The sequence below is a fragment of the Notechis scutatus genome, chromosome 2 (genome assembly GCF_049901735.1).
Source record: "Notechis scutatus isolate UNSWTSFEM ecotype Mainland chromosome 2, rNotScu1.2, whole genome shotgun sequence".
Classification (NCBI taxonomy): domain Eukaryota; kingdom Metazoa; phylum Chordata; class Lepidosauria; order Squamata; family Elapidae; genus Notechis; species Notechis scutatus.
In genome coordinates this window covers 32,116,133-32,142,747 of record NC_142010.1, presented here as the reverse complement: position 1 = coordinate 32,142,747, position 26,615 = coordinate 32,116,133, and the positions used below count along the sequence as shown (strand labels likewise).

General features: G+C 38.9%; 1 long non-coding RNA gene across 2 annotated transcripts; it reads right to left on the bottom strand.

Moving 5' to 3' along the window:
- Nucleotides 1–26,615, bottom strand: LOC148131990 (uncharacterized). 2 transcript variants are annotated; one of them, XR_015747467.1, is made up of 3 exons: nt 26,450–26,615; nt 17,935–18,038; nt 1–1,370 (listed from the first exon to the last, which is right to left on the bottom strand). It is a non-coding gene; the product is annotated as an uncharacterized LOC148131990 (long non-coding RNA). The 2 variants fall into 2 exon arrangements; XR_015747466.1 differs by lacking the exon at nt 1–1,370 and adding an exon at nt 10,448–10,622.

Below are 26,615 nucleotides of genomic sequence, written 5' to 3'. Positions count from 1 at the left end.
GGAAAGGGAAAAACATTCTTTTTTACATTCTTTTCAATAAGGTTCACATGAGGTCAATGCTTGCTTATTTACTGTTAAAGTGCTGTTGAGAATAAATGGCATAATGTGGAAATTCGGCTTGCCTGCTAGATTCTCATCTCTTCTGCTTTTGTGAAATTGTTTGTTATTTATTGTGGCAACGTGATGAAGAACATTTAGGGAAGCCATCGCTCGACAAACTAGTAATTAGATCGAAACTGATGCCCAACCACTAAATCTTGCAGTCTTCTATGTATGGATTGTATTCATAGAACTGAACCAAACCAAACTAAATTAAACAAAAAGTAGGCGGGAAATGCCAACCAAACATAGCTTTGAAAAATGCCAACTAGTGTTTTGATAAACCTCAGGACATCCACAGAAATTTCCAAGAGATGTTCTCCAGGAGTGCTGGAGGTTTGTCATCTGACATACCTGACCTAAGATTAGATTGATTCAAAAAGTTGTCCAGAAGCCCAGATTCTGATGCCAGTACATGAAATGGAATGATGAAAGACTCTCACCCAAATCTGTATAATGAGTCCTTGAGTTATGACTGGTTGTTTAGCAACCATTCAAAATTCCAACAGACCCACAATAGCCCACTGGATGACTTTGAGTGAGTTCTCATCTGTCAGTCTAATTTACTTCATACAATACTGACTTTGGACAAAAGAGGGAGAGGGAATGGAAAAATAGTGCCATATATGTTTGCTTGGAGGTCCTGGGGAAAAAAAAGGTAAGGATATAAACTGAACAACTGAATTAATAAATAATAAAAAGTTGACCTTGTAATTTGTACTGTCAGACAAGAACACCCATTTTACTTCATAAACTTATTATGAATTATTGACTATACCGTCTGATTTCTAAATCCAGACTGACACCTAGGAAAAGCAAAAAAAAAAGAAGTTGCACCGTAAAGATTGAGACACTAACCTACATACAGTGTGTCCAATTGACTGCGATAGAGTTTAAGAAGAGAAAGAAGAGAAAGTATAAATTGTGCCACAAATAAATTTAATTGACAGTAAATTAGTTAAAGGGCATCCTGTGGTCTTTCCAAACTGCGTTTTAAGTTGGCATCCCAGAAATATTTAATTGGAGAATTCATGTGAGTTGCTATGCAAGTCCAAATTCTAGTGCAGCTCCTTTCAATTATTCAGTGAACATCTACAGAGCAGACACATGGTATTTCTTTAGAAACATCTAAAACCAGAAATCTGTGCTGTATTTATTCCACAGTAGTCCCATCAGTATCCTTGGCATTGCTCCTTTGTTCAACTAAATGATTTTCAGTTCAGTTCAGTTCAACTCTTCCAGGGATGCTTACTTGTTTGCAAATATTGAGTCTGAAAGAAATTTAAATGCCACTTAATAGCTTAAATGGAAATGACAGGAAAAAAATAATCTGGAATAATGTTACTGACAAGTTTTATTAGATTTCCAGAAAATTATTTCACTGGCAATTATTTTAGGGATTTTCTTTACTGCACATTTTTTTTCATTCTAGCAGCAAAGGAAACAAAAAGAAGGATGGTTCTACATGTTTGTTTAAATATTTTATTTTCTCTGGATGATCATCTCTTGATATATTATCATGGGAGTTCTTTAGAAAATGCAAACACAGCAGTAAACTGAAATATTGTTACTGAAATCCTTGCATAGAATTGGAGATATCAGCTAATAATGGAACTAGAGGTAGCCCATTGTTGAAAACTATATTAGATCAGCATCTATCATCTTTAGAACATAGAATCAAAGGGCTGGAAGGAATCTCAGAAATCTTCTAATCCAACCTCCTGCTCAAGGCAGGAGACCTTATATCATCCTAATCAAATGGCTGTCCAGTCTACTTTTGAAAACCTCCAGTGATGGAGCACCTATAACTCAGGAAGACAAGCTGTTCCTTTGACTAATTGTTCTCACTATCAGAAAATTTCTCCTTATTTCTAGGTGGGATTTCTCTTTAACAAGCTTTCATTCATTACTTCTTGTCCTGCCTTCTGGTGTTTTGGAGAATAAGCCAATCTCCTCATCTCTGTGACTGTCCCTCAAGCACCAGAAGACAGTTAGACATTTTCTATCAAAGGGGAGACATGATGACCCAGGCATGAACTAAGGGGATGAAGACAGCAAGGGCAAGACTCCAGAGGAAACTGGTAAATTTAAAAATGCTGTAATCTCTAAAAAAAAAAAGCCAAATAGCTAGACACCTCTTAGAAAGCAACTGCTGTAAGAAAATAATGTTCAGGAAATGTGGCTGTTTAATTTGAGGGACACAAATAATATCTATGGAATTTCTCAGTCATCCAGGTCATGGCTATTTCAAAGGTGCTTTTTTCAAGAGGCAACTGGACTTTCTGGTTTTTCTTTGAAGACATTTCACTTCTCATCCAAGAAAGTTCTTCAAGCTCTGACTGGATGGTGGAGAATGGAAAGATTTATATTCCTTGCAGACAGCTGGTCATTTGCATTCTTTTAGAGAGTAATTGAGGCCACCTGGAGGTATATCTGTGTCAGAGTCATGCAAATGGGTGTGGGGCCTTCTTGGAACTGTTGAAAGGACTGTGTTATAGCCTGGAGATAGAGGTGGCTATGTGCCAAGAAATTTCAGATGCTCCTATTTAGTTGCTGGACTAAGTTGGTTGCAAGGAAGATAGAAAGAGGGTGTAAGTGATTGAATGACTATAAGTGGACATCAATTTGATAATATTTGGAACAATCTTCAGACAGCTGAGGATCAACAGCCACTTTTAATAACAATGAAAACTAATTATCAGTTACTGTTATCCTGCACCTTTTCCTCTTCATAGGACTTAATGGGAGAACATTTGCAAACTAGCCCATTATGGGTTTTATATTGCCTTGAAAGAAGAGGGAACACTAGAGGTTCAACTCCTCATTAACCTGTCTATTCTACAAACATTGCCAGAATTTAATTGGCACCTGAAATTGGAGTATATACAGGTCAAATAGTCTTAAATTGAGAACCAATACATTCTGCTTATTCTCAAATACAGGATTAAGAAAAGATCTTGAAAAATAACATATTAAGAAGTGAAATCCAGAATTTGCCGATTAAGCAATCTATTTAATATTATTTGGGAAACCCATTGGCTTCTGAAGTTTGATGACAACATTAATGACCAATGTCTCAAAGGTTATTTTTCAAAAGGCAACTGGAGTTTGTTTTTCTTTGAAAACAGTTTGCTTCTCATCCAAGAAGTTTCTTCAGGTGGATGATTGAGAATCTCCACAGACATTAATGACCAATAGCTAATTTTACTGAAAAATATCCAAGAATTGGATTTGCCAACACCGATGTTTTTCCTGGGCCATCTTGGCAAATGAACAGTTGTAAAAGTTCCCATCTCCTTTTTTTATCATTGCATTTCTTCTTCTTAAGCTTCTTTACAGCTTCTTAACACCATTCTCAAAATCTGTAATGTTTTTGAAATAGTTAATGAATAAAGTATTGGTCACAGAAGCCTCTCAAGCCTTTTTTACTTATTGATAAAATGTTTCCCTAAACTTCCCCTGTAATAATCAGGGCAGTGCAGAAATAACATCAAATTTCAAAAATGCCAATTTATTTGAAATGCTTCCGCATAACAATGGCCAGGGAAAGCTAGATGGAGCAAATTAGTGTTGGTATCAATCACCATCCAAGATCCTATTTCACTTGCCATTCATTCTCTGGAATTTGTGCAACTGAAATTTGCAATTCAATTTCAGGAGTCAAGTTGATCTGAATTTGCAGTTTGAATCCTTTAATCAATTTGAGGATTCCATTCACTAAGATGTAGCGCCTTGCATACAAAAAATCCATCTGAATCATTTTGAATCAAAGTGAAAAGCCTGAACTCAAGTTGTTGCTTTGCACGTCCGTAGATCGCAGCATGATGTCATTACATCTATGCATTTGATTATAAGGCATTGGTTCCCTCTCTATTGCCCGACTTGCAAGATCCTCTAAAAACTGCAGAGATTGAAATATTCACTTCATCATCATCCATACGTTGAATTCATTTTTAAGCAATACTTCATAGCGAATGAAGAGTAGAGCAAGTCCAGTAACAAAGCTTTTTTTACTATTGAATGCAGTTTTTCTCAGCTTCCTCACTCTATTGTCGGCTAAAAACTTTGGAGAAGGAGATTGGATTCTGATACAAAGTATGAAAAATTACTAAAGTGGAGAACTTCTTCAACTTTTTTTCCTAATTGAGATTGATATTCTCTGTTGGAGCATCTGCTTTGTCATGCCATAGCCTGTCAGCTATAATCTAGTGAAGACACACTCTGGAGGTTATCACACCTGCTGAGAATTAGCTATTCAGTAATGAGCTATATAGAGTGTTCAGCTTGTATGTAGGATGTCCAGAGAGAATTCTATCAAAAAAACCTTGGCTTTTTCTGAGTTACAAACTTGTCCAGATGGCAGCTTCTCTTGAAATTCTGTGATTAGCATTGAGCAGGAAATCATCTCAATGTACAGAATTGTATAGCCAGTATTGTATATTTGTCCATCCATAAGACCTGTTAGAGGATGAGGCTGGTACTGTATAGCCAACAGGTCCATTCATTATAGTTCTGAAATGTAAAGATTATTACCACTTGATAGGTATTACCACTTATTACCACTTATTACCACTTGATTATTATTATATAACAATTATTACCACTTATTATTTATTGATTATTATTATTCTTAATTATTAATTAATTAATTATTTATTAATTATTGATTATTATTATTGATTATTGATTATATAACAATTATTACCACTTGATACTTGATAGTAGGGGGCGTGCATAAGCGCACCAACGTGCCTACCGTCCCTGTCCTATTGTTTCTCTTATTCTTTTATTTTTCTTATATGTACCCATTTCATGTATTCACAACTATGTATACACTTATACTTATTATCTTGTAAACAATTGGCAAATCAAATAAATAAATAATAAATAAATAAATAAATAAATAAAAATATAGATTTGACATACATCTATACCAGGGGTGTCAGACGAGATTTCATTGAGGACCACATCAGGGTTGTGTTTGACTTCAGGGGGCTGAGGTAAGTGCGGCCAGCTCGATGTCACTCACATTGGGGGTGCCTGTGGTGGCCCAAGTGCTCTGTCAGCAAAAACGGGCTCCCGATCTCCATTTTCGCTAGCAGAGGCACCGCGGACTGGTCCTTCACTGTTTCCAGGGTGGCCCCGCAGGCCAGATCTAAGCCTTGAGTTTGACACCCCTGATCTATACTTACATGAAATGACTCCACAGAACAACAGAATACGAAGGAGAAAAAAGTTCTGAGGAGACAAGAGAGTTCTCTTAATTACTATTTTATGTCTCAATAGAAGAAAATATTTCCAGCTCAGGGTAGAACTTTGTGATCCATAGTGGTTTCTCAGTTTACAGAGACATTCCGTTACCCAACTCGGGTACTATTCAATGGATGATGTTACCTAGTTGGGTAATGAAACATCTTCAAGAAAACATCCAAGCTCAGAGAGCACCAAGACCCCACCACATTAGGTCTACATATTATGAAAAACCCCGCTTGAGAAATCCATAATGCTGGGAAAGGAGAAAGAGAGAAGGGGTGATTAACAAAGGATGGATTCACTTGATTAAGGTGGTGATGAATACACTGATGGAAGATCTAAAGCAGGGGTCTTCAAACCTGACAGCTTTAAGACTTGTGGACTTCAACTCCCAGAATCCCTCCTCCAATCATGTTAGCTCAGGAATTCTGGGAGTTGAAGTTCACAAGTCTTAAACTTGCCAAGTTTGAAGACCCTTGATCTAAAGGGCCAAATTGGGGACAGAGCATCCCAGAGACTCAGCCGGCATCTGGCAAGCAAAATCACAGAGGGAAGCCAAATTTGCTTAACAGTAACATGATCAATTTAACCATTGTGGTGATTCGCTTTAACAACTATAGCAAAAAGGTGGTAAGATCAGATGCAACTTGCTTAACAACTGCCTCACTTAGCAATGGAAGTTCCAGTCTCAATAGTGATCATAAATCAAGGACTACCTGTAATGTTCCAACAATATTTAAACTTAATATAATGAATGCAGAGTTCCTCTGATTCTCTTTCTCACTCTTCTTCTCTTATCAAGACTGAAGAATCTCTTTTGAACCAGCTCTGTTTCTTCCCTGAACTTTCTGGTTGTTCCCATGATCTATTAGGCATTCCTTCACTCTCCACAACCGCACAAATCTCCTTACTTATCGATGATGCCTTGATATTTTGCAGTGATGTAAACATTCAATGAATAAATTAAATAAAAATCAATTCAAATTTGCTTTGCTGTGTGCAGGACAATTCCAGTAAATGCTGTTTATTAGAGTCAATAGACTGTGGTGATGGGGGCAGCTTTTGTTTTATACTTTTATTGGTGTGTTTTTTAGAAGTGTTCTTAAAACAAGGGTGATCGCTTATTGAAGCCAGGTGCTCAGACTGGATGCAATCTTCTAGCCTGCAAAACTAGCTAACAGATCCTGTTGGCACTGTAGAAAGTTAACACCCAGCCTTCTCCTAGAAGAATGAAATATTTTGAGAAATGTTAAAAAGGCAGAATATTATGTTTCCCTGGATGATGAAAGAAGAAACATGTTTTAAAGACAGAAAGCAGCTCCCTGCCCCCAGCAGATATTTTGTGCCCATTAAGAAAGACTGGGCCAGCCTATCTACAAAACAAAAGACCTCCAGTTCCAGGTTGATGGGATTAAGACATGACCCTCTAGGACATAACAGGATTAACCCATCTAGCAACAGAGCTCACCACATGGCACAATCACTGGGGACATTGCATCACCCAGCAAGCTTGAACCAAGCCTGGGACTCAGACAGCCTACAAAGTTAACTGTGACCCCTACAGCAGCCAATAGAATACACGTTCTTGCACAGGAACAGGAAGTTCAAGTGCAAAGCCCAAGAGAGGGTATAAATACCCCTCTCTCTCTCAAAACCCCATGTGGACAGCTGCATCAGGATCATGTGCTTTATGGTTCTGCTTCATTAAACCATCTTTCCCATCAGCCTCCATGTTTCCAGTGTCTTTCTCCTGGCTTGGAACCGAACCAGATGGATATTTCTTCCAACAGCACCATCAGTCCCAAAAGGTGACATTGTGCATAGAAAATGAATGAAGGGGGAAGCTCAGCTTCTTTGAGCTATCTTTATCATCAATCCTAGCCACCATTGTCTGCTATACTTTAGTGAAGCAAGTACATGGCAGAAACAGATCCTGAATTAACAGGATTATTATGATGGCCTTACTATAAATTAGTATTATCAGCAGCCCTTGAGACAAGATTTCAAAATGCCGCCAACTGGCCCTTATTTGAACACCAAACAAAAGCCAGCTCAAACCACTTTGTACCCAATGATTAATTCTCTTAACTGCTCCTCTTTTCAACTTCACAGCTGCTCTTAAATCCTTCTGAATCAGTACAGAAAGTTTTTCCAGGGTAAGGTAATATGGGGTCGACCTGCAAGATCCCAAATGAGCCTTTATCTTAATGATGCCTGTGGTACCACTAAAATATTGGTTAATCCAGGAGTCTTTTGAACCCTAATGAAGTTTTTAAAGAGTTTTTTCCCCATCTTCTCTCACAAAAGAGATTTTGGGTTTTCTCCTTCGTTTTCAAAGGGTCCGTGAATTTCTTTTGATGGTTCTTTTAAAGCTAACTGGATTGCTGTGAGGTGATGGGAGGGACAGTGGGTCCCTTGAGCATTCTGCTTTGAAAAAAGCCTCCAAATCATTATGAATATCTGCCTTGGATGGAACTTAAGTCTAGAAGCCTAGTGAAGCTGTAGCCTGTATGAGAAATAGTGATATACACTTGAGAATTTCCCACCTATGGGAATGTCATCAAAACCTTCCCACCTACCGCCAATCACACTGAATGGAAATTCTTTAAAGATACAGCTGTTATTTTTAGCACACTATTCATCTTTCAAAAAGAGAAAGTCTTTCATCTCATCATTTCTACATCCATGTTGGCAACCATTTTTTCCCCTGGATTGCCCCTAAAGCAGCAACTTTCAAACCTGTGGACTTCAACTCCCAGAATTCCCCAACCAACCATTGGATGGGGAACTCTGGGAGATGAAGTCTACAAATCTTAAAGTTGTCTAGGTTGGACATCCCTGCCCCAAAGTCTGTATTGGTTGGTGATGATCTAGAAGAGTAAGGATAGGTAATAACATTAGTAACAGTAATAGCTAAACACCTAGAAATAATTTTGTACATGGCCCTCTTTTCAACTATAATAATATCTAAAACCTGTCTCCAGTCCCCAGTTGTTCAACTTTTTAAAAATGGGAACCCCTGAATCCTTAAATTATGATGTTAGTTTGTGATGTGTATGGTCAGGTTAATTGGTGTTTTTGAAGAACAGTTTCCAAGTTTGCAAAGTTTGTGGGTTTTTTTCCCCCAAACCCCAAGATCTATCAAACAGAGTCTAATATTCCCCTTGATATGGTAAAGCCAAATAATTCTTGTTCTGAAGAGCAAAAATTAAAAAAAGGTGAGATCCTTTCATACCACTCCTTTATTTTAATATAAAAATATAAATTGGGGCAGGAGAAAAATCCTCACATTGTTTTATTGTTAAGCGATTGACCTTGATCAGTATTTTGCAACCTCCAAAACTTTAAGATATGTAGAGCAGGGAATTCTAGGAGTTGAAGTCTACACATCTTAAAAGTTTCTAAAGTGGAAAAACACAGATCTAGAGAACCGAATAGATCATTACTTGCCTCCTGCCTGTTCCCAACACCTTGCTCTGAAGGTATCACAATCCTTATATCAGAGTCTGTTGTTCTCCAGATAGTGCTGAGGTATAATTTCTAGCAGATTCTGCCTGCAGAATCTGCTAGAAATTATATAAATTGCAGGTGAGAACTGCTAAGAGTTGAACTGAGCCACAGATGGAGGTACAAAGGTGCTTTTTCAAGAGGCAACTGGACTTTCTGGTTTTTCTTTGGAGAAATTTCAGGATGAAAAGTGAAACATCTTCAAACAAAAACCAGAAAGTCCAACTGCCACTTGAAAAAGCACCTTTGGGACAACCATGACTTGGATGACTGAAAATCTCTATAGACAGATGGAGGACTGCAATCTGTTTACTCTTGCCCTGGGTTGTCCTTATGAGATAGGAATATGTCATAGCTTGCTACAGACAAGCAGGCCATGCAAACTGGAACTTTACAACTGTAGTTATGCTATACAGTTGAATGCTACATTGCTTTATTTAAATTTTAAAAAATTAAGTGTGAGGAATGTTAAACCTTTCCTTGCAAATTACTTATTGTTATTATTCACTTCAGTAATTCACCTCCTTGGTCAGGTTGATGAAGGAATACAGTTGCGAAGAGCAAATGACCCTTTCTGAGTCTTTTTTTCATGAGACTTGGTTCTTTCAGACTCTTCTCTTTAGACCTGTTTTCTGTTTATAACTGAATCATTATATGCATTAAGTAAAAAGGCTGAGAGAAGTTAGCCAAGCATCCAAGCTCTGCTTGTTCAAAAGATGATATCTTATTCAATAAAGTGTTCTTCCATTAGGCATCATGTGATGCCATTGAGAGAGAAAGAGAGAGAGAGAAAGATAGGCAAAGTTAGGGAAGAGCAAAATGTTTGCTGTATGCTTCCTTTGAATGACTCACCATCTTTCTTTGTTTCAGTTTTAGAAAGGTTTCATAAGAAACTCATTTTTTCTCCACTTTTGAGAAGACATTTAGTTGAATCTCTTTAACTCAGTGTAAAAAAAAAGGAGGAATGTGAGATCATTTTAATGCAAGTACGCAGGTTTTCTTTCCAAATCAAACCAAGAGCTCTCATAAAAAGATTCTTATAAAAGGATCCTCTTCTGTAATCATCTGAGATTATCACTGGTTTACAGACATACCTCCTTGGCAACTTTGAGTATAGGTGGACAAGAACTGAGTATGGGTTTTCTCTAATAACATTCGTAAGTTTCTACCCTGTTTCTCCAACAATACGGCCTCCCCCAATAGGAAGTTCCAGCATGTTTTATAGGCATGAAATGAAATTAAGCTCCTCCCCCCAAATTAAGGCTTATATTAAAACATGCGAAATGGGGGGGAATGGTGGGGGGGCTTGCCATTAGGAAGTACTTTTGTTGCACACCCGGATATGGTGCTGCCTGCGTTGACCCCGATACAAAGTGCTCCACCAACGCCGAGGTCAACATCCAAGCCATCGCTGCCCGCCCGCCCAAAGATGCAAGGGGGGGAATTAAGTCAGCCCTGAAAAGACAGCCTAGCCATTTTGGGGGGGCTCAAAAAAAAATAAGACCCGGCCTTATTATATGAGAAACACGGTAGGTGAACTTAATATTTAAACCCACTGAATATTTACACCCAATGATAGATTCATCCAGGCAGGAAACTGTGAGCATTTATTTAACGTTTTAGAGCTTTCAGCCGTGTATATAAAACTGAAATAATGTTTCTTCTTTTTATGTCCCAGCATAAGTCGTCTTCTTCAGAGTTTTGGGTTCCAAATGGGACATTTGTTCAGGCCTTGGAAAGGCTATTGATTAGACTTTGCTTCACTGGAAAAAAAAACAAAAATCCAGGGATTTATGATTGGCAAAGTACTTATAATTCTCTTTGAAATGTCATATGTATCCTCAAAAGAGTTAAATCCCCAGAAATCCTTGAAAATAGGAAACAATTTTATAAAATACCTATGCCTGTTAGGGATTATTTATGCAACTCCAAAAAAAGTTCTATTATTGTCAGGCCAGCCCTCAACTCTGTAAATCGATCCTTAACTCTCAATGGCAGCTGCAGCAGCCACTGCCAAAAGTTGATCCAGACGTTCAAAGTGTTGTCAGGGTTTAATGTGACTGAACTGTAGTTATTTTCTCCTACTTATTAAGCCATGCAGAAATATAAAAAGGGGTAACATCCAAAATTGTCAAAAGGTTTACGCTCATCTGTTTTTAGTTTCATCCTCTTATGAGTAAGACCACACCTAGAGTACTGCATTCAGTATTGTTCACATTATAAAAAAGATATTGAGACTCTAGAACAGGGGTGGGCAACTATGGCCCTTTTATGAATTATGGACGTCAACTCCCAGAATTCCTGAGCAAGCCATGCTAGCTCAGGAATTTTGGGAGTTGAAGTCCACAAGTCATAAAGGGGCCATAGTTGCCCACCTCTGCTCTAGAAAAAGTACAGAGAAGAGCAACCAGGATAATTAGGGGACTGGAGGCTAAAACATACAATGAACAGTTGCAGGAACTGGAGTTGGCTAGTGAAGAGAAGGACCAGGGGAGACATGATAGCGGTCTTCCAATATTTGAGGGGCTGCCACAGAGAGGAAGGGGTCAAGCTATTTTCTAAAGCGCCTGTAGGCCAGACAAGGAATAATGGATGGAAACTGAACAAGGGGAGATTTAACCTGGAAATAAGGAGAAACTTTTTGATAGTGAGAACAATCGACCTATGGAATACTTTGCCCTCAGAAGTTGTGGGAGCGCCATCACTTGAGACTTTCAAGAAGAGATTGGACTGCCATTTGTCAGAAATGGTGTAGGGTCTCCCGCTTGGGCGGGGGGTTGGACTAGATGACCTACAAGGTCCCTTCTAACTCTGATTATCTGTTAAATCTGTTAAATCTGAGTTCAGTTATCTCTAAATAATGAGCCACTTTCATTTTGAATGGGTAGCTTTACAAATAAGATGGATGGATGGATGGATAAGATAGAAAGATAAAATAAGAAAGATAGAAGATAGATAGATAGATAGATAGATAGATAGATAGATAGATAGATAGATAGAGTCTATTACTTGCATGTAATTTACAATCATTCAGATTATGTTTTATTTAAGAATAGATGCATGTATTATTTGTCTCTGTTTCATGGTCAAATCCTTATAACACTTCTATATAACATTTTAGATTGTCAATGTACTGTAACTCAGGGTCCTCAACCACAAGTCCGCTGGATCCGGTAATGGTCCTAAGGGAATGCAAGTCCACCGGGTTGTTGAGTTGTTAAGTGCCGCCCATCTTTTTGATGAAAAAGTGCTTCCGGTGAGCTTTTCCTGAGAGAAAGCTCACCGAAGCACTTTTTTCATCAAAAAGATGGCGCTAGCGTTGATGACGCTTTCCGGTAGAAAGCCATTTCTACCTGTAAAAAGCTCACACCGAGTGCATGCCGCTGATCTTGATGAAAGTCCGTTTCCGCAGAGGTCACCCGGCACCCTTTTCATCAAAAATAGATGGCGGGCGTTCCAGCTGATGCCGGTACTGGGCCGCGGCATAAAAGGTTGGGGATCACTGCTGTAACTGATACATCGTATGTACACAGTATAATTTAAATTCCTTTGATCTTAACTTTTTGGATCGATAGTTGTGGTTTATCAGCAATGCCAATGAGCCAATTGCTGTTGCAAGTAAAAATAAGAGATGCCTATCTCATTATGTGTGTAAAGTAATATTCTCTGACAAATAGAGGAATTCCAACTTCTGGATCTTTAGTTCTAGCCATCATGCAGAAAAGCACAGATCAAATGTTTTCTATTTTTCCCCTAGTTCTGCATTTTTTTTATAGATAAAGTACATTAAATTATTTTTTTGCTTTTTGGAACTGAATTTCTGTCACCAAATATGAGAGATATCTGAAAATAGTATCTTTTGATTTAACAAAATTATAAATTGGTCTGTTGAGAACTTTATGTATATTATGGGAGCCAGTTTGATGTAGTAGCTAAGGTGCTGGTCTAGAAACCAGGAGACTGTGAGTTCTAGTCCTGCCTTAGCCATGAAAGTCAACTGGGTGACTTTAGGTCTATCGCTTCTCTCAGCTCAACCCAAGTCACAGGGTTGTTATTGTGGGGAAAATATGAGGAATAATAAAATAATCAAAATAAGAATATTATGCGTATACGCCACCTTGAGTTACTTATAAAGTAATAAAGATGGGATTAAAAAATCTAATACATATATATATATAAATACTAACATGTATCATATTAAATTTTTTAAATATTTTAAGGTTTGGAGAAGATGCAGGTTGAACAAAAATAAAACCAAGCCAGGAAGGATTAATAATTTCACAGACAAAATCCATGCTGTGTATATAGAACACCTCTGAACTAGCCTTTGATATCTCTCTCCAGAGCTCACAGTGCTACAAAAACTTCTCCACTGGAGATCTTAGGAATCTGCAGCTCTTGGGATTCTGGAATTTAAATCTGGCTCTTGTCAGCATGTCCTATCATGAATTATTCAATTCCATATTGTTATGTTGAGGGAAATGCTGGACAATGCAGACTTGTTGCCATTATTAGCACTTTCCCAATACACCTAGTTTGTGTTAGATGGGTTGTTTTAAATTCTCCCCCTCCCCCCCAGTCCTTTTGTGCATTTTGAAGAACGCAGTGACAAATGCTGAGTCGCACTGATTGATTGCTTTGATCAACGCTTATTGATGCGATCCCTGAATCATTCCAGTGGATTGCATTCTATGACTTTCTCTGAAGCATTTATCATACATCACCAGGTGCTATTGGTCATAAGAGAAATCAATGGGCTGGCTCAACATAAGGCCACTTAATATATTTACATTTTACAATATTAGCTCATTACTGAAAGAAGCTGTCAGAGTTATGGGAAAGCGTAGAGTTGAGTGCTGTTTCAGATTTTTGACAGGATTTTAATAGGAATGGCCAAGCCATTTGTCTCACAGTGCAATTAGCCTCTTGTCTGCTTACTCTAAGATCCTATAACTCTTTACTTAGATGCAGCGCATACTGCTCTGAAATGTTCTGGACTGAAGCATTAATGTCAACAATTAATGTTATTCAATCAAACACTGAAAGCTGTTTTAACAGATAACAGATAATAAGAGTTGGAAGGGACCTTGTAGGTCATCTAGTCCAACCCCCCCGCCCAAGCGGGAGACCCTACACCATTTCTGACAAATGGCAGTTCAATCTCTTCTTGAAAGTTTCGAGTGATGGCGCTCCCACAACTTCTGAGGGCAAGCTGTTCCATTGGTTAATTGTTTTCACTGTCAGAAAGTTTCTCCCTATTTCCAGGTTAAATCTCTCCTTCTTCAGTTTCCATCATTATTCCTTGTCTGGCCTACAGGCGCTTTAGAAAATAGCTTAACCCCTTCCTTTCTGTGGCAGCCTCTCAAATATTGGAAGACCGCTATCATGTCTCCCCTGGTCCTTCTCTTTAGTAGACTAGCCAAGCCTAGTTCCTGTAACTGTTCTTCATATGTTTTAGTCTCCAGTCCCCTAATCATCCTAGTTGCTCTTCTCTGCACTTTTTCTAGAGTCTCAACATCTTTTTTATAGTGTGATGACCAAAACTGGATGCAGTACTCTAAGTGTTTCTAAAGTGTTTCCAAATCCATGTTAGGACTAGGTTTTCACAAGCCCAGTTAAGTCATATCCACAACCAAGAGTTGGTCATTTTTACATTGTCATAAAAATATCCCAATAAAGAGGAACACAGACAAACCATAACTGATAATTCTTACATTAAGATCAGAGGTTTATTTCAAGAGCAGTTTGGAACATCAACATCCATCATAACACAGCTTATATCAATAACCCATTGCAATGAGGTCCACTGACATAACTGAGTCCAGCAAGGAGTAGCTATGGCCAGTGGCCCTGATCTGAGACCTATCTCTTTCTTTTATACCTTTCTTCTGACAGCCCCTCAGTAAATGGATTTTACTGAAGTGACTTCCTTGTTCTTTCATAATGACAGATAGTCTCCACATATACCCATGTACATCTCAAACCTCTATCCATCGGCTATGTTCAGTTCCTTATTTCTCACGGTTTTCAAAACTACGTACTTTGCAAAATCACATTTCACAGCAACAGCTCAGCAGGATTACAAATAGTTCTGATACACTTCGAAATCTTTCTGTCGAAAACTTTGGTTCATGTAACTTTTGTGGGGGGGGAGGGGCTACTATCCTCCTGAGACCTATATAATTTTGGCAGATTCAAAGCCCAGTTTTCCTTTTCTCACACTATTTTTTTTTTTTTTTAGGAACAGGCAATTATACTTTCAAATTGTATGGCTAAGAACAAGGCTCATTTCCAATTTGAAAAATACTTGTCAATTAGTTTGACACAATTCTCAAGAAGGGCCTATTGTACAGCAAGGTTTGAGCTGTGATGCCATGGCTAAATGTGACCAAATGTCATCTGCCATAGCATGAGAGGTTGTGTATATGTGGTGCCTGTTACTGAAAATGTTGCTCATGTTTTGCTTGATTGTTAGTTGTATGCCTCTTTTAGGCTTAGATAATTAAAATCCCTGCTTGAAAGAATAGCCCACTGGGATCTGAATCACAGATTGTCCTATTTCCTCCTGGGCTCTAAAGTATACATTGTGAGCAGAACTGCTAAGTTTATAGTTAAGGCAGTTCAAGTAAAAAACTGTTATGTCAAACAGATTGAGGTAACATGTAAAGATGATGTATTTATGACTTCCGGTTTGTCGGCTTCGCAAGCGGCAGGGATTTGCGAAGCTGCGCGATCCCTGCCGCGCTAGCTGCTTTTGGGGCTCCGACCTAGACGGGTACGGAGCTAGGCTGCCCTGCAGGGGCAGCTGAAGGTAGGGGGATCCGGAGAAGGGTTTGGGGGTGTTGCAGACCCCCTCCCTGGCCGGCAGAACCCCCTTTTCCCAGGACGGTGCAGCGGCGGTCCACAATGGCCGCCACAAAGAAGCTGGCAGCCGGGTAAGAATGCGCAGGAGGAAGTGGAGAAAGTGCTTGAGAGGAGAAAGTTTTTCTTGGTTCCTAGGACTCTAAGACATATTTAACAAAATTCCTGAAAAGTATGACTTTCTGAATGATACCTTCGAGAAGAGGAAAAAAGCGGCAGTTTAATGGTGCTGAAAGGATAGCTTACCCTCTTTTTTTACGGAATAAAAAGTGAACATTAAGAAACCTATTTTTTTAGGTGAAAACTGGCTCTAAGCGGTGAGTGGGAAAAGAGAGGACTAAAAAAAAATATATATTTGTATGCTAAGACTTTGTTGGAGGAGATGCCTTAAGGATTGAAAGACTAAAATATATTGCAATAAGATTTTAAGAAACAGATTTGGACTTTCTTTTTCTTTAATTGATACTACCCCAGGAGGAGAGAGTGGGAACTCTGTTTTGGACTGATTGAGAACTTTGGGATTGTCTTATTTTTTTTTTTGGAATATTCTGGCTGTTGTAAGAGAAAAGAAAAGAAAAGATTTATAATGGCTTCTTCTATCGAGGAACTGAGAAAAGATTATGAGCAAGCAAAACAAAATGGTAAAGATGGTTTGAAAGAAGCCTTCCTTTTTTTAGAAATGGCGCTTATTAATTATCAACAAACATTGCAACAGATGAAGACAGCAGAAGAAGAACAAAGAGAGGAAGCCATCTTTAATAAATCTCAGAACTCGACCAAGAGGGAAGGAAGAGGAAAAAGAAGAGAAATAAAGGACTTAAGATTTAAAAAAACATTTAAGAAAGGGAAAAACAAGGTGCAAAATCAATATAAGGATGGTAAACAAAAGGGAAGAGGAATACGACAGAGAAGGGAAGCTAGTGAGGCAGAGGCTAGAAGAAGGGGGCTAGAAAGGTTTGTTGGGGGAAGAAAGAAAGGGAAAAGGTGGAGAAAAGCTACAAAGTTTTGAAATTAAATGAGAAAAAAGAAATTTTTTTAGGGATAAAGGATAAGTATAATTTCTTCAAAGAGATTTTGCAAGGTACATAAGATGATATTGTAGTATTGTATCAGAAATAGAAAATTTAAATGGCTTGAGAGTTGATAAGAGATTAAAATGTTGGAATGTTAATAATGATTGGTTTGAAAATATAATATGAGGGGAGATTTAGAATATTAAACTTTAATTAAAGAGTTTATTAAGACTATGGTATTGATGTTATTATAAAACTTTCATTATAGTATTTTGTTTTTAATATTTAAATCTATTGCTTAACTATGTATTTAATTGTTTTAGACGTATTATTCAGTTAGAATGTACCAAGCAAAATCGGATTGGGTAGTTTAAAGATTAATTTGATTAATTTAATGGGGAGATAGAAAGGCATCATACTCTGATTAGTGATTTCAGGAGAAATTTCTTTCTTTTTAAAAGGAATGAGACAAAGGTATAATAGAGAATGGACAAAAGATATAAATATAATGACTCAAATTAAGATGATTAATTAAGATAGAATCAAGAAGAGTGAAATATGTGGAGAAGTTAATATAGAAGACTTAGAATGGTAAATAAAATAAGTAATGATATGTAAGATGAGCCTGAATATAATTGAAGTCCATGAAAGAGAGATACCTGGGTCCAAGTTACTTTCCAAAAGATCTTTTTATGTTTTGTGTGTTGTGTGATTATGTTGTTTTTTGGGGGGGGAAATTAATAAAACCTTGTAGAAATATAGAATGAGAATAATGGTAACTAAGTCAGAAAGAAGTAGATGAAATAATAATAATAAAATTGAATAAGAGTGAAGAGAAATAAAGGGAAATTGGATAAGAGGTTTTTGTATGTTTATATGGAAATGGTTTAAAATAGAATTATAGTTTATCTGACTTGTTAAATTTATAATGGAATAAGGTTTAAACATGTAATGGATAATGATGACTTGTATGTTTTGAAAATCAATAAAACTTGTTTAAAAAAAAAAAGATGATGTATTTATCTGCATGCCGATTCTTTGCATTTACCATATATGTATTTTATTTTATCTAGTTTACCCACAAATTAGCAATAGCAATAGCACTTGACTTATATACGCTTCATAGTGCTTTACAGCCCCTCTAAGTGGTTTACAGAGTCAGCATATTGCCCCTAACAATCAGGGTCCTCATTTTACCTACCTTTGAAGGATGGAAGGCTGAATCAACCTGGAGGATGAGGGGGACACACCAGAATGGAAATTTTCCTCATGGTCCCTCTCTGCTCAGCAAAGTGGCAGGCAGTTCTGTGGGGAGGGGGGGAGGAGGAGGAGGAGGAGGCTGTTTGGGACCTCTGCTGAGAATTGTGAAGGGAAGGGAAACCACGCCAGCCTACATTATAAATGGAAGGAAGGAGGACCCATGGAATGTCTAGTTATTGTTAACATTTCAGACATACTTATTTACTGAAAATTACCAGAATATTTAGAAATAGAGTTCTATCAATCTTTTTCTCACTTCTGACCAAAGATAAGTGGTTATTATCAGCCAATGCTGGCTATTTGTACTGCTACCTGTCATGAGGATTTTAATGTAGACAATGTAGGGAAGTGATAGCCCAACAAATGGCCTCCAATGGCTTTTAAAAATCACATTAGATGTGAACTCCTAGCAGCATAAAAGCATTTTCAAGGACTTTTCCTAAGCCTGCCTCCAACAACACTGCAGAGTCCTGAAGAGATCAAAGCAATCATCACAGCGGGTCAAGGATTCCCATACAGAAGGCTTCGTTAATGCAAGATGTTCAATGACAAAACAATTAAATATTTCCAAGGTTGTTTTTAAATAGTTTACGCAACCATCAAACTTGTGGGTATTATCCCCAGTATTCAAGACAGCCTGTTTTATTAACATTTTGCAACTCTTCCCCAGGGCTATGACAATATAAATTTTGGAAAGACAGTTGATTTATTATCTGGCTAAAATAAGAATGCTGCAAAAGGACACTGGACCAGAAGCTATTTTATCAACCTGAAATTCCCATATAATTTTCCATCTTCATCAGAAAAAAAACCACACAACCCTTTCCTGAACAGACTTTCTTATAACACAGGGAATTAATTATTGTGATACTGAAACCCAGTCTCAAGATTCAGTTGGTGGAAATTGTGTTAAAGTCATCTACAGGAATGAAGGTGAAAAAAGGCAAAACATAGCAATATCTTTCAATGTTTCATTTTAGGTAGTGACCATGTTATCCTCTAGATTTGGTTGACTTATATTTTCTAATATCCCTCATTACTGGCCAATAGCAATATCATTTAGCACTTATATAGCACTTCACAGTGCTTCATGGCCCTCTCTAAACGGTTTACAGAGACAGCCTATTACCCCCAACAATCTGGGTCCTCATTTTACCCATCTTGGAAGGATGGAAGGCTGAGTCAATCTTCAGCCTGGTGAGATTCGATCTGGCAGCTGGTGATCAAGCAGAAGTAGCTTGCAGTACTGCACTCTAACCACGGTGCCACGGTGGCTCAGTGCTTTTGGATATCTGTTCAGCCCCAGATCATAGATCTCCCTCTCCCAACTTCATGTGAAATATGTTCAGAGTATTGCAGTGTAAATTCAGTGCCAGAAAAATAAACACAGATGACCGAGGCTTCATTTAACTTCTTTTTATATAAAATAAGTAAATGTACAATACCAGTGGTTTCTTCCAACATGGAAAGGTTACAAGCGAACACAAACAGAAGCAGACATGTTACAGCTCCAGTTCAGAGCAGAACAGCAACCCAGGAGCTCAAAAACAGACACTTTAGTCCAGCAGGCAAGCATTATACACAGCAGAGGAGAGAAGCAGTTTGTTTCATTTTCAATAGGCAGACTCAGAGCTCAACATAGCTGCAGAGTTGCAGAGCTTAATATAGAGCCACGCTTAGGCTATTTCTAGTTTCAGTTTCCAGCCTAGGCTGCTTCTAGTTTCAGTTTCCAATCAGTCCTCATTGGCTGACTTAGTTGCTATGCCTATTAATTGGCTGACCTTGTTACCATGCTCTATTCCAGTTTATCAATATACTCTGACAAAATGGACCATAGCAGAGAGGGTACAGGTTGTCCTTGACTTACAACCATTCGTTTAGTGACCATTCAAAGTTACAACGGCACTGAAAAAAAGTGACTTACGACCATTTTTCACACTTACAACCGTTGCAGGATCCCCATGGCCACCTGATCAAAATCCAGATGCTTGGCAACTGACTCATATTTATGACGGTTGCAGCGTCCCAGGGTCTTGTGATCCCCTCTTGCAACCTTCTGACAAGCAGCAGCAATGGGGAAGCCAGATTCACCTAACAACCATGTCACTAACTTAATAACTGCAGTTAACAACTGTGGCAAGAAACGCCGTAAAATGGGGGGGAAAACTCACTCAGCTGTCTCGGTTAGCAACAGAAAATTTGGGTTCAGTTGGGGGCGTAAGTCAAGGGTTACCTATATAAAGTTAACAGGAATTGCATTTGCTTTTCCAAAATGGAGCCATTTTGATACAATTATTAAAAAGAATTCCAACTTTCTGGGGCAAGTAAGAGAATAAACTAAATGTGGGCTTTTCCTTGCGTGTATGAAAATCACCAAAACTGGAATAAATTTCAAAAGGAGATTCTATTTTCTCTATCCCTTGTTTCAGTGATGGGATTCAAAATTTTTTTTACTACCGGTTCTGTGAGCATGGCTTGGTGGGCATGGCAGGGGAAGGATACTGTCAAAATCCCCATTCCCTCCCCACCCCATTAACCTGCTTACCAGCTCCGTTCTCCTGTGCAGGGCAACAAAAGAAGACCCAGCCAATCAGCTGGGACTCGGGAGCCAGAGAATAGATGGGGGCAGGGCCAGTCAGAGGTGGTATTTGCCGGTTCTCCAAACTACTCAAAATTTCCGCTACCGGTTCTCCAGAAATGGTCAGAACCTGCTGAATACCACCTCTGTCTTGCTTCCACAAGTTTATATCAGAAGGTTAAGAAAATCATCTGTACTACAGCCTGACCTAGGTTGAAAACAGACACCCATCTGAGCAGTCTAGCAGAAAGGTCTAGAGAAGGCCGGCAAAGAAGTAATCTTGCTGAAAATAAGAAAAGTAAAGAATAAAATGAGATAGCAGGTAGGCCTGATCTGCTGTTCAGTGTTAAGTGCTACATCACATCAAAGAACAACACACCTACTCATCTGCAGCCTGCTTGAGTGAGTAGTTGGAAATACCATTTCTTGCTGTCTTACTGAGCACTGGAGTGACTGTCCAGAAAATGCATCAAAACAGAATTCTTTATTGGCCAAGGAATTTGTCTTCGGTGCATAAGCTCTCAGTGTACATAAAAGATACAAGGGATTTCTGCATATAAATAAATTTTTATAAGTGATATCAAAACTACTACTGAACAACATGAGGGTCAATAGCAGTGTAGTAATTTACACCGCAAATACAAAGTTGAGCTTAGAATTATTGACAAGCAAAGTTTGAACTTTAGGATACAAACTATATTGTCACCAAAATTTGCAATTAAGGTTATAGGTGGCATTAAACAGTAACACAAAGTACTTTGCAAGTCATAAAGTGGCATTTTATTTGGGTAATATAGATAGATAGATAGATAGATAGATAGATAGATAGATAGATAGATAGATAGATAGATATAGATATTTCTCTCTCTGGGCACAATGAGAATACAAAAACAAAACTCCACCTTGGCAACAGGAAAGGCATCCAGCCATTAAACACTCTGCTAGCTCCATTCAGTTGCCCAGAGTCCACCCCAAAAAGGATTATGGAGTCATTAAAAAATGGTGATGATAAAGATGCAGAAAGATTTGCATTAAAAAAAAATACTTGTATGGTAATTCCAAGCCACAGAATCCCCTGTGAAACTATAGAAGTGGAAGCCCAATTTATAACAGCAGCATAACTGGTATTTTATTGATTGTTGTGAAAACATTTCATATCTATTGAGAAACACAGACAGCAAATATATTGTGCTATTTAAAAAAAAAACCAGCCTACTATTTATTTTAAAATATTGGCTGCTCAAATAGTTGCTATGATAGACAGGTAACTGGGCAATGCTTAAAGTTTCTTAAATGAAAAATTAGTGCGATTCACAGCTGGATGGTTATATTAATAACTCTCTAGACAACAACTTTAAACTTCACATATGCAAAGCTGATAATAACAATGTTTTAAGGAACACATAGGAAGGAAGATAAGAATCCAACTTACTGTCCAAAGGCACTTCTACCTACCTAACAATGTGTAAATTGACAAAATATGCAAATATTTCATGTAACTCCTTTCAATTCTACTATCCCCACCTGCAGCCAAATGAATAATGATTTTTATGCGTCCTTTTTTTTTCTGCAGGGGATTCATAAAACTCTCCACAGGCAGCTCTGATCTTCCTTTCTGCTTCATCCTACATGTTGTGCCTGATCTGAAAGACCTTTAAATTTTAATGGGTATCAGTAAGGGATGCCCTTGCCTAACCATGTTTCTGGCAATCAGCCCTGAAATAGTATTCAGCATGGAGTACTGGTCATCCCAGGGTTAAGTATACACAGGCCCAAATTCTTTCGCATCATCGATAGTAAAATCCTTCAGCTTACATTCCTTATGAGCATTTTAGGGAATGACTTTTAGGGAGTGGTACGGTGGCCTAGAGGTGGGGCTCTTGCCCCACAATCAGGAGGCTGGGAGTTCGATCTTAGTTAGAGGCAGACATTTCTCTCTCTGGGGCACAATGAGAATATATCTGCTGAACAAAACTCGGCACTGGTGACAGGAAAGACATCCGGCTATTAAACACTCTACTAGCTCCATTCAGTTATCCAGACTCCACCCCGCAAGGGATTATGTGGTTGTTAAAAGGTGATGATGATTTTAGGGAATGACTCCTGCTGACATCAGTAAAGCCTTTTCTTCTATTGCTGTGCACACTTCAGAAATGATGCAGACAAAACGTTTTGAATTTGTCTAACCACAGCACTTTCCTATTATTCATGAAAGCATCAACCTCATTTTAGCTTTCATTCATTCATTCATTCATTTTATACAGTCATCCCGCTCCAATACAGGTACTCTTCAGTTTACGCCTAAAATTGAGCCCCAACATTTCTGTCGCTAAGCGAGACAGTTAAATGAATTTTGTCCCCATTTGATGATCTTTCTTGCCATGGTTGTGAAATGAATCACTGCAGTTGTGAAGTTAGTAACACGGTTGCTAATTGCTTGTGAGCTGTGGTGGTGCAGTGGTTAGAGTGCAGTACTGCAGGCTGCTTCTGCTGACCTGCTGGCTGCCTGAAATTTGGCAGATCAAATCTCACCAGGCTCAAGGTTGACTCAGCCTTCCACCCTTCCGAGGTGGGTAAAATGAGGACCCAGATTAGGCTGACTCTGTACACCACTTAGAGAGGACAGTAAAGCACTGTGGAGTGGTATATAAGTCTAAATGCTATTGCTATTGTTATATGACCTTTGAACACTGCAACCATCATAAATATGTGTCAGTTGCCAAGTGTCTGAATTTTGATCACATGACCCTAAGGAAGCTGCAATGGTCATAAGTGTAAAAAATGTGTAAAAAAGGATCATAAGTCACTTTTTAAAGGCCATTGTAACTTTGAATGGTGACTAAGCTAATGATTTGTTAAATCAAGGCCTACCAGTACATGACTCTGGAAGCTTACAATAATTTTTAAAAAATCATTAAAAAAAAACCCCAGCCATTAACACAACCAAGAAAAAGGCTCCATCATACACTCAGGAGCCCAACATTGGGCCCATTTGGTTTCTTCATGATCCTGAAAAAAAAAATTTAAGTGTTACATTAAAAACCCAAAGCCAATTAAACCTGTTTGACAGTGGTAACTCCACCGATGCATTCAAAAATAAATCCTATTTAAATCAGTGGGATTTTAGTATTAAGTATTTAGTAATTAAAATACTTTGGTAATTAATTTAGTATTAAGCACAAAGGGCACCATAGGCAGAGAAGCATGTAGAATTGATAGATCATTAAACCACCAATTTCAACACTCCGCCATGATATGCCTAAAGCACAATGGGATACGACATTCGTTTATAATTTGAATAGTAGGCAGTGGAGCTGAATCCCAATTAAGTGGGCATCAGGTTGCAATCTCAGCACTATTTAATTTTTTAATAAAAAAATAAATGGAATAGATGGAATTCCATCTCTGTAGCTTGGATTCCAAAGAGAATAAAACTAAAATTTAAATTGGCATTTCCTATTGTGCTTGTTTCTAGACATCACCCAACAATTACCTCTACCTTCTCTACCCTAACAACATTTGCTTCATCCACTGATTTCGCCTTTTTAAGCTATTTATATCAGGGAGCATTGTGTCAGGTCATGGTAGTCACTTCCATTTCATTTCATTATTATGTAATTATGGCAATGTAATTCTCATTTTTCTACTTAGAGCATTTTTATTTTATTTTGAAGATGTGGTGGCACAGTAGTTAGAACGCAGTATTGCGGGACTAACTCACAGCTAGGAGCTCAATTCTGACCAGCTAAAGGTTGACTCAGCCTTCCATGCTTCCGAGGTCAGTAAAATGAGGACCCAGATCGTTGGGGGCAAAATGCTGACTTTGTAAACTGCTTAGAGAGGGCTGTAAAAGCACTATAAAGCGGTATATAACTCTAAGTGATATTGCTATTGTTATTTAACACAGGTATCATCTGAAATGGCTCTCGAAGCATGGAGTTTAGAAATCACAAACATCTCCTTGGTGTATGTGAGAGAAGACAGTGTATGACAGCCAGTTGGTGTAGTGCAGTGGTGGCTAACCTTTTCGGGCTCCTGTGCCAAAAAATGTGTGCGAGCTGGCGCTTGTGCGCCCGCGTGCCAGCACCCAGAAGGCAATGCGTATTGCCCTGCGCATGTGCGCGTAATCCCCCCGCTCCCCTTACCTGCACTGTACCTCACAGCTGATTTTCGGCTGGTTGAGGCCTTTTTCGGCCTCCCAGAGGCTTGAAAAAAGCCCCTGCAGGCGGAATAGTTTTGTCACTTCTGGTATTACAGGAAGTGACAAAACGGGCCTATTCGGCCTGTAGAGGCTTTTTTCAAGCCTCTGGAAGGCCAAAAAAGGCCTCAAATCAGCTGTGAGGCACGCACATGCGCAGTGAGGTAAGTTTGCCTGCGGCTCGCAAGCCGGCACAAATGGCTCTGCGTGCCACCTGTGGCACGTGTGCCATAGGTTTGCCATCATGGGTCTAGTAGTTAAGGCACTAGGCTTGAAACCAGGAGACCCTGAGTTCTAGTCCCATCTCAGCCATGAAAGCCAGCTGGGACTTTGGGCCAGTTACTCTCTCTCAGCCCACCTACCACCTAGGGTGGCTGCTGTGGGAAAAATAGGAGGCAGAAAGTGTTTTGGCTATGTTTTTTTGAAGCCGTGGTGGGGCATTGGTTAGAATGCAGTACTGCAGGCTACTTCTGTTGACGGCCGGCTGCCTGCAGTTTGGCAGTTACGAGTTTCACAGGCTTAGGGTTGACTCAGCCTTCCATCCTTCCAAGGTCGGTAAAATGAGGAACCAAATTGTTGGGGGGGGGGGCAATATGCTGACTCTGTAAAACCGCTTAGAGAGGGCACTGTAAAGCACTGTGAAGCGGTATCTAAGTCTAAGTCCTACTGCCATGTTTGCCACCTTGATTTATTTTTAAAAATAATAAAACTGGGATACAAATAAATCAGTACATAAATGTTCAAATAAATAAAAACAAACAAATATTGTTCTCATAAGCCTATCATTTAGAATTCACAATTCTCTGTTTAAATCTGCCCCTGGCTTGTTGGGGGACTTTTTGGCCTAGGCCCTAGAGAAAAAGTTAAGTGTAACACTGAGTTTATTCTTACAAGCGATTAGGCAGCTGCAGGGTGAAGGAGGCTGCTAATTATCACAGTGGCAAAGATATCCCTCTTGGGGGATTCATGTCTCTGATCGCCAGTGGGAGGCTGTGAAATTCTTCCCAGTCTGACCCCTGCAGAAACTGCAGTGTCTTTGGCCTCAGCCAACCGAGCTAGAATCAGAGGGTGGTTGCAAAGACGGGCAAGCTGCTCTCCAGAGTGTTTTTCTCTCTCTTCAATCAACTCTTTGAAATTAATGTGCACTGTTGTTTCAAAAAGCTGTTTGATGGGCTGCAACTCTGACCCCCCCACCTTCTGTGCCCCCTTAGTATTTGTCCCCTCCTAAATTTCAGTTTTGTTACATTTCAGTTTTCATTCACCCCAAATTTCCCAGTATTCAGCTTAAGGGGCCAGTTTGATTTAGTGATTAAAGGCTAGAGAACAAGAGACTGTTAGGCATGAAAGTCAGAAGATATTTTCAGCCAACTTTCTTTCTTCCTTCCTTCCTTCCTTCCTTTCTTTCTTTTTCTTTCCTTCTTTCCTTCCTTCCATCCTTCCTTCCCTTTCCTTTTTCTTTCGTTCGTTCCTTTCCTCTTTCTCTCCCCCCCCTCTCTCTCTGCTGAACCCACCTCACAGGGTTGTTGTTGTGGGGAAAAAGAAGAGAAGGAAGGAGTATTGTGTATATTCGCTGCCTTGAGTTACTTATAAAGAAATAAGGGCAGGATTTTTTTTTAATCTAATAACTCTATTAAGCGGGGGATCTCGCGTTCCGAGGGAAAGAGAGAGGCGTCCCCTTACCTTCCCCGCTTTTTTGCAGGATTTCAAGAGCTGCTCCCCGCTCCTCTCCCCAAAAGCCTCCCGATTGAGAGACCCATCCTTTATCCGCCTTCTCCTCCGATTTCTTTGCTAAGACTTTCCAGGCTAAGCCAGAAAGGGAAGAGTAAGACAAGGGGGTAAAAAAAAC